General features: G+C 36.8%; 1 long non-coding RNA gene across 1 annotated transcript in view; it reads left to right on the top strand.

The window, feature by feature from the left end:
* Nucleotides 1-8336, top strand: part of LOC114012715 (uncharacterized) — an 82326-nt gene extending 73990 nt beyond the window's left edge. The window contains exon 6 of the long non-coding RNA XR_003555367.2: nucleotides 8258-8336. This is a non-coding gene — a long non-coding RNA (uncharacterized LOC114012715). The remainder of the gene's footprint in view (nucleotides 1-8257) is intronic.
* The last annotated feature ends 500 nt before the right edge of the window (nucleotides 8337-8836 follow it).

Raw genomic sequence — 8836 nt, forward strand, 5'->3', positions numbered from 1 at the left:
GCCAGCTTTCATTCCTCTCCCATAGTTAGTGTCAAAGGGTCAAAAATGATCAGATCAGGTTTTTGCACAAAAATGTGAAAATTGCAGTGGCCATGTTTCTAGAAGCAAAAAGGCTTGCTAACATTCAGTATCAGCTGTGTTAGGCTTCTTGCGGTGATGACTTTTTACTTGGCTATTTTTTGTCTGATTATTGCTTCTTGACCTTACTTTACTGAAGTCATTCATTTAAAAGATCTCAGGGAGAAGACTTCAAAGAAATGCCAGTATTTAAAGGTCATTAACATTGTTTCCCTTTGATATTACACACCTGTTTTCATGTAGCAAGAAGCTTTTTTTGCTTCTACTGTATCAGGCCCCAGTATGATAACATGTAGCTTGAGTAGATACACTTAAGGTCTAGTCTGGTATCTAGTCTTCCTATCTATATTGATTATTTTTGGATAACAGACCATTCTGAGCACTTGTGTTGTTAGAGAAGATACAAATTAATTACTTGTGTATTCTCATATGCCTTATTAAAAAAATCCCATGTATTATATTCCCATCTTATTCTAGATACTGCAAAATAATTTACTTAATTTATCATTTATCATGCAGTGTGGATAGTTGAAGTCATGACAGCCTTATTCATCCTTTCTACTTTAATACTTCATAATAGGTTATGTGTATATTAGAAAGATCATAGTTTTTCTTATATGAATTACCAAGTAGGTGAGTTTTATAATTGTTATTTAGAGCTTAGATGATTCATTATTGATAGAAAGTTGCGTTCCTTTCTTAAATGAATGGGCTGTTTATTTGGAACGTTCAGTGATACAGTTGTCTTTCCGGTGACTATGATTTGGCCTCTTTTTTTAGCAGCTAAGGATCATTCTAGCAAACAATTGGTAATCCATCACCAAACTCTGCAGATTCCTGATTTTCTACCAGCCCAACCTTTTGTATCAACAGTACCAGCTATTTTGGATAAGGCAGATTAGCATGCTGCAAAAGACTGAAGACCTAAATGTCATTAAGAATTCAGCAAGTCTGAGAGACTTTTGTGGTGAATCTTCGCATTTCTCAGTTCTCATTCACGTGAAAATTTTCTGTGAAAGTTTGTTTACAGTTGTAATTAAAGTATTATACATTCAAAATGTCTCTTAGTGGACAGGCTCAGTCTGCCTTCACTGAAATATGAAAAGCCATATAGTCCAACTGACAACAGTGCACTTTCACTATACAGGATCTAGATTAGAGTACATTGATGCTCATGTTCTTAGAGGAAAAATTACTCCACTGTAGACTGGTTATGTCTCAGTTTATCATCTGCATTTTATTTAAGAGTGTGTGGCTTTTTTGTTTGATTTTGTAAATGTGCTTTCTATGCACTCTTGATACAGTAAGACATGGAAATTAGGAAACCTGTATATTAACATTTCCACAGCGTCGTAAAAGATTGTGAAAAATGTGTGTTTGCCAACATAACTAGTATCCAAAAAATGAGGCAGGTACAATATCTAGGCAAGGAAATATTTAAATGTTAGTGGGGAAAGTTAAGCTTTTAGATTTCTTAGGTGTTGTGTGTTTAAATATTTGACTTTGATGTTATATAAATTCTGGAAATTTTTTTTGTTTGTTTTTTTCTCCTTGGTTGCTTATGTATTTTACAGGCTCTGATCTTCTGGCCACAATAGAGCAGACAGAATTACTTGATGTTGAGAACCTTGTTAATTTTATGGTCCATTTTCACATGGAGAACAGCTTTTATTTCCCTTCTCACTCTTTATTCTTGATTCAATTGTTAGTAAAGTTTACTGAGTAAAAACACTGGATGTATTATGGGAAGAAATCTAATCAATGCAGCACCAAGGGACAGTCCTTCAGAGTCCTCTCTAGTGGCTGTGAGCCAGACTAGAGGTTACTACGAGGTTACTCTGTCTGACTTTAACCAAAATACCCATCTACTTCTGAAAAGGCTACCGGCAGCCTTGTACGTGTGTAACAGAAGCCTCATTAATATAAGCTCCCAATATATATACACCTGTTATACTAGCCCCCAGCACAGAGCCTGTGTTTCCTATTTTAAACACTTTGCATGTCTGTCTACATTCCCTTCTGTCTGCAGTTGCTATAGTGTGGTACTGCAGAACAACTCATATGCAGTACCTCCAGGGAATGTAGAAGGCTAAATAAAGTTGTGGCAGATGTCAGCGGACTTTGCCAAACACTATTTTTCAAATTAGATAGTTTGTAAGATTCACTGGCTAATCCAGACTTTGTGATACAGAAGTAACCTCATTAGCAAAGTCATTAAGTATACATTTCTTTAATGCTGGCTCCTTTTTCAGGTATTGATGCAGAGAACTGCATTGACATATGTATGGGAAATCTTTATTTGACTGGAAATCTTCATTTATACTTTTTTATAAAACTCTGCTCCTCACCTTCCTCCCAAACACCAGCTCTACTGTTTGTATATAGAGTTTAAGTCCTCTTAGAATTGAATAATTCAAAAGATACAGCACTTCCTTAGGGCTTTTACCTGTTTTGGCTCAGAGTTCTAATAAATCATTTGACAGCAGAATTACTTGAAGATAAACTTTTCCCCTTTTGTGAAATATTTGTTCAGCACATTCCAGAATATGGGTTTACCTCAAAAGTTACATATCTTGTTCATTAAAGATATAAAAAGGATCAAAAGCAGTATCAGATGCAACTGCTGATTCAGCACAGGAGCAAAAGTGCACTTTCAGGCTACCTACCTTGGTTTGCCTGACCAATTCATTGGGAATCCTCCATGTCAGTACTTCTTCTAGGTCCTTGCCATATTTTGCTTAAAATAGCAGTACGTTTGTTTCACATAGCTCACAAGGAAAGTATATTGTTCCCCCAGGCAGGTCCAAAGATGCTGTAAAGCGGTGATGTTCTGAGGTTCTCACCCAGAAGCCCGCAACACACTCTTAGCTGCACACAGTTCGGTCCCAGGGGACACAACCTTCTGGTAGTTGTGTGGCTCCTGTTATATCATGAGTGGAGTGAAATTTCTGTGAGGAGGCACATCTGCTATTGCATTCACAGTTTTCATAATTGTTTTCACAATGCACAGTTGATAATGTCTGTGGGGTTTTTTTGTTTCCAAAGCTTTTTCCATGGGAATTGTCAGTAAAGTATGAAGCACTAGATATTGATGGCTAACAGTAGCCAGAAGTTCTACTGTGAAATGTGCTGCAGTGAATCAGAGAAATGCTGGGGAACTAAAAATTAGATATACTTCAGTTTCAGCACTTCTCCATCTGCAGTGATGTTCTTCCTGCTCGTACTGTGGCACAGCATTTACTGATTGTGAATTACAGCCTGAGAAGTATGTGGCAATATCAATATGCACGTGTATGAAACAAAACCTTGAGAAACACAGTCCCCTCAGTTAAAAATCATAAGAACTTATAGAATTAACATTCTGGACCAGGCCAGGGGTCTGTCCCACCTACTGTCTTATTTCCAGCAGTGATTAGTAGACTGTAGTTATGAAAAAAAGTACAAGTGGTACATATACGGAATAAATAGGCAGAAGTGCTGTGGGTGTTCATGTTAGTCACACTGTGTGTGGAAAATCACCCTGGGCTATAGTTGCCATAGGCCAGAGCATTCTTATGCTAAACCCTGCAATTTGTATGATTGGATTCACAGTAACATATTTTAGCATACAGGCCTGCACAGTGCATCTTGGCAAACACCAGGTAAGACAGGGGTTAAGTCCACACATTCCAGCCGTTTGCAAATGAGCTAATTGTATGAGCATTCATCTGCAATGACAGTGAATACAAGATTGTTCAAATACAATCAGTAACTAGCTTGCTCTTAATAATTTTTAGTAACCTGCTTCTTTACATAATGGCTTTGATTTGCCTTGATTGTTTCCATATTGCTTCAGCATAAACCCCATTCTTTTAGTCTTTGCAGGTGTTTTGAGGACTCTGAGAAGCAATTTTCTGTTGTTGGTTGAAGTGGCATCACGTCACAAAAATTTGCATTTTGTATAGAAGTGTTTTAGTGAAGTTGCACAGTCAGGCTGTGGAGCTTATGAGCATAGGAAATAGCTGTGGTTATCACACCTAGGATGTCTTTTGGCAAATACAAAATAATTTAAAAAAATAGTCATAAGCAACACTTTCCTAAAATGGGATTAGTGGTGCCACTTCATGGAGCTCCTACTTAAGCCTTATCCATTGAGTTTTAGTAGGGTTTACCTCTGAAATGTCAGTCATGTATCTGCATTTGAACACAAATGCTATTTTATGCTTCTCATATGTCCTTTTACTTCCACCAAGATTATCTTGGAAGAGATTAAGCAGAAATGAGTTACAGTTTTCCAAGATTTATTTAGGAGATACTTCTTTTCTTGAAAGTTCAATAAAGTTCCATAAAGTAAAAAGCAGTATCAGGCCCAGCAAGCTAACACTGAGGCACTGGATTGTTCCAGGACCATTTAGAATTCAAACCAGTTTTTATTAAATTGGATTCCTATTTCAAGATAGCAAGTATTAATTAACCATTTTAAAGGAATAACTCTAGCCTGGTCATGATGGTAGAGGTGATATCTCCGTGATGGCCAGCATAGACCTGTACTTCAGTTGTGGTTAGGTTGCTTTTTAACAGTATGTTTCAGTGAACAAATGCTTTGGTCCATGTGAAACAGAAATGAGCATTTGATTCTTCTACATGAGTGTTATTAGTTGGGCAAGTTAAGGAATTTTTTTTAGTATTCTTAATAGCAGTTAGCTGGAGCAAGACTTTCTGTGGGAAGACAGTCAGCAAGGAAGTGACTCTGAAAGTTTTGTATGATATATTAGATTATTGAAATTTAATTTCTATGAGCTATGTTAGTATTGTATGTTTCTGAAAGGAAACATTTCCCTAAAGAGATCCACTCAGAGCAGGTGCTTTTAATTCTTTGTAGGAATTTGGCTGCTAGTTTCAGATCTCAGATTTTCCAATTAATAAAAGCAAATACTTTCAGCCCATGAAGCAGGTGGCATACACCTGGGATCTTTGAATATCAGAGGAAAAAAATGTTAAAACCCTGAAGAAAGATTAGTCAGCAGTCTGAACAGTACAGGGAGGAGGAGGAGGGGAAGAGAACCTGTAAAAATTGTGAAAATTGGAAAAATAGTCTAGTTAAGGCCCACTGTAAATTACAGCTCACTAATCTTTCACTGCATGGAGGAAGTAACTCATGTAGAAGTGGGGCAATGGAGTTCCACTTTCTGAAAGTCAGCTAAGAGGTAATGTAGATTCAAACCTACTGCTCTTGGTGGTGAGTCTTCAAAACAGAACACTTGCATGATATTGTCAAGTGGTCAAAAAAAAACCCCAATAATGGAGTTCCAGTCAGTCAAGTTTTGGGTTTTTTTAATCAATTAGAAGGATGATTTGTCCTTTCTTTCCATAAAGTAAGCAACTTGCATTGCTATGCAGTGAACTGTGGTGTTTCCATTTTAGTGGATATTACGTGTCAGTTATACAATGTTTGGTATTTTGCACTGCACTACTGTCATTATGTGTAAGAATTACATTTAAAAATCAAGAGTTCAAATAACAATCCTGTTGTATTAAAACCTGCCGTGGTAAAAGAGTAGCTTATCCCATTGGCCTTCAAAAATACATATTCAGGTTAAGCTAAAACAGGTACATTGATGTCCACGGTCAGCCATTAATCCTTGAGGTTATCTTTTAGCACCCTTTTTTGGTGCTAAACACATAAACACATCTTTAATTTGAATTCCATATTTAAGTCCTTGAAGCCCTTGAAGCATAGGCATAGTTCATTTCAGAAAACACAAGTTTAATATGGTGTTTCTTCTTGTACATTCTCATGTTTCAACACAAATCTATATGGCAACTGCTGCTCTTCTGTGATAAATCCAGGAGTGAGGGTTTTCTTATTAACTCACTGGAGAAGGAATTTAAGACCCAGTCATGAAACACTGACATGACTGAGTAAATTTCTTAATGTCTAAACATCTGCAGGATTGTAGCCTACTGTAATAATGGAATAGTCTGAAAACCATGTCTATAAAATCTCAATATGGCACTGTATCAACACATACTCTTTATACAGTTTTAAGGCGGTCAAGTCTGAAGAGTTTCTTTATCTGTAGCATTTCTATCCCATCTTGTGTCTGGACTTTTTTCTGCCTGTGGGTTCCCATTGGCCCCATGTCTGACTGAGGCTAAAGATTATTTTCCCGTACATTTTTGTACAGTACCTATATTCTGTTTTAAAGGAAAATATACACACGCATTTTTCTTCTTTATTAATAAACTGAGTGACAATTTAAAATAAATTCTTTCAGCTGTTCAGAATGGTACACAGATGTACTGGCACATTTCAGAGCAAGTTAAATAGAGAGCAAAGTATTATGTCACTAAAGGAGCAGAAGAAGAGGAGCTGATCTCTGACACTAAAGCAAAATAAAGCAGTGCTAAGAAGGTGGCTTTGAGAAAAATAAGCCAGACTATTATAGTACTTAGGTGAACTATGGAAACAGGAACATAAGAGAAAAATCTTGCTGAAGGAAAAATGATAGAAAAGTATAAAGATATACTGTGGGGTAAAAGAGCAATACTGAAACACGTGGCGGGGAGGGGAAAGAAAAACAGTTTGGTTCCTAAAGCAAAAAAGGGGAAGGGAAAAAACAAAGCTTACAAAACCATAATATTAACATGATTGCTATCTTCACAGAAAGAGAAGATTGGAATGAGTAGTGAATAGGCATTGGTATGAAGACCTGTCTGATATCCAAGCATGGGAATACCAATCTGAAGTCTAGCTCTTCTTGTAGATTGTGTGGGGAACTCTGGTGCCTAACTGTATTTCACTCTCACAGTGGGTAACCCAAACCTCATCTTTAGGATGCTTAAATCTTTACAAGGCTTTGCTCTTAGACTTGGCAGTGAAGAGAATATTCACTTGCATGTAGATTTAATTTAAGTGCATGTGTAGGTGATTGTTATTCCTAAGCTGCTGCTATGCAGAGGGAAGAAGGGAGAGGCTCCTAAGGGGTTGGTTCAGTGTACCTGTGTTAGATATGTCCCACAGGTTTGTCTCTGAAGGTCCCTGTATCTGCTGACACTATATATAATTCTGTCATCTTAACTTAGACAGTTAAAGTGAGCTGTGTCCTCTCTCTGTCTCTTTATCTTCCTGTTCTGTTAATGAAGGCAATAATTTTTCTACTGCGAGGTTGTGAGAAAGTATTCAAAGTCTTGAAGCAGTTGCTTATTATGGTGGTCACAGATGGAGAAATGCCAAAACGGGAGACGTCTTTCATTGGAGAAAGACAACATTTCAAGGAGATTTGACGGGCTGTTGCCTATATACAAATTTTAAGGATCTTGTGGAGAAGAGTAACCTCTCTTCAAAAAACAGCAGCAGCATTAGCTGAAGAAAACTAGAAACGTTAAGAAGTGAATAGATTTAGCATGTGGTCTGATGAATAGGCAGAGAACAGTCATAGGATCACTTCTTTGGGATGACCCAGAATAATATATCTAGAGTGTTGTTTCATGTTCCCCATAGTTCTATCACTATCACAATATAAGAAAACAAAAAATGTTATTTCACCATAATGGATATATTTTTATATGTAATCAGTGGTTTCTGTATTTCACTGTGATTACAAAGCATATGCAAAGGTATTACCGACACAAATGCATTATCAAAACATGTTAGTATCACTGGCTACTGAGACTAAACTGCTGAAAGCTGTATTTTAATAATAATGTATACTTGATGTATTGATGTCCATGCTTGGTTGATTAGTCTGAGCACAGTTAAACTTTCTGCTACCAATTGCTATAGTAATTTTAAAGGACTGAAAACAAAATTGATATTCAGGAGTAAAGGCTGAAATACTTGTATCTGGTAACTTTTCTTAAAAATTTCCTGGTTGTGGAAGTAGAGGAGACTTTTTTACTTGAAGCGTTCAAGGTTTATGGCAGCTAAATTGAGTAGTCTCAGAAACCTTGTCATAGTGCTTCCCTGAGGGTAAAGTCATCCCTCTAAAAGTTCCATTCATGCCCCACTTACCCTGAATTAAGGCTTTCAAAGTAAGCTTGAAGTGGGACACTGGTCTTCTACAGAAGCACATTCCGCACCTGCAGAAAAGACTTTGGAAGGCCTACCTTTATTGTCTGTGTGTCTGTCACTTTTTTTCCCCTCATAATGATAACATACATTTTACTCTTTTTTCCTTTTTCTTCTTTTCTGAAACAGAAAGAATGATTTACTGGGGAACCAAGTTAGAAGATGACAGAAGTGAAGATTGGTCATCTATGAGGAGAAATGACAAGGTATGCATAGCAATCACACTGGAGATACATTTCTTGCTGTTGCTTAGGTCTTTGTGGTAGATTACTTCTGGCAATGAAGTTTAAAAATAGTCCTGAGAAACCTTGAAAAAGATGTTTTGAAAAGGACTTTTTTCTTTTGTTTGATTGCCAGAGTAAGCAAAGTAAGTACTTATTTCTTTATAAATATCTTTAAGATACATCTTTAAACTCATTACTCTGCTGAATTGTAGCTGTATTTCTACAGGTAAATGGCAGTCACATTGACAAATTAGTTTTTTTGCAGAGGCCAGTAAAAACAACCCTTCTCCCCACACCAAACCGAAATCCCTCCAGATACTATCTGGAGGTTATTCTTAAGAGGAATGGTCATTCTTAAGACTTAAAAATAATCATTTCAGGGATTCATTTAAATCACTGTACGCTCAATGGAGGGGTTGTACCATTTTCCCTTTTCTTTGTCATTTATAACCATTACAAGGAGATGTGCTAGTACCTGTTCTGC

Source organism: Falco peregrinus, chromosome 6 (assembly GCF_023634155.1).
Source record: "Falco peregrinus isolate bFalPer1 chromosome 6, bFalPer1.pri, whole genome shotgun sequence".
In the NCBI taxonomy this organism is placed as follows: domain Eukaryota; kingdom Metazoa; phylum Chordata; class Aves; order Falconiformes; family Falconidae; genus Falco; species Falco peregrinus.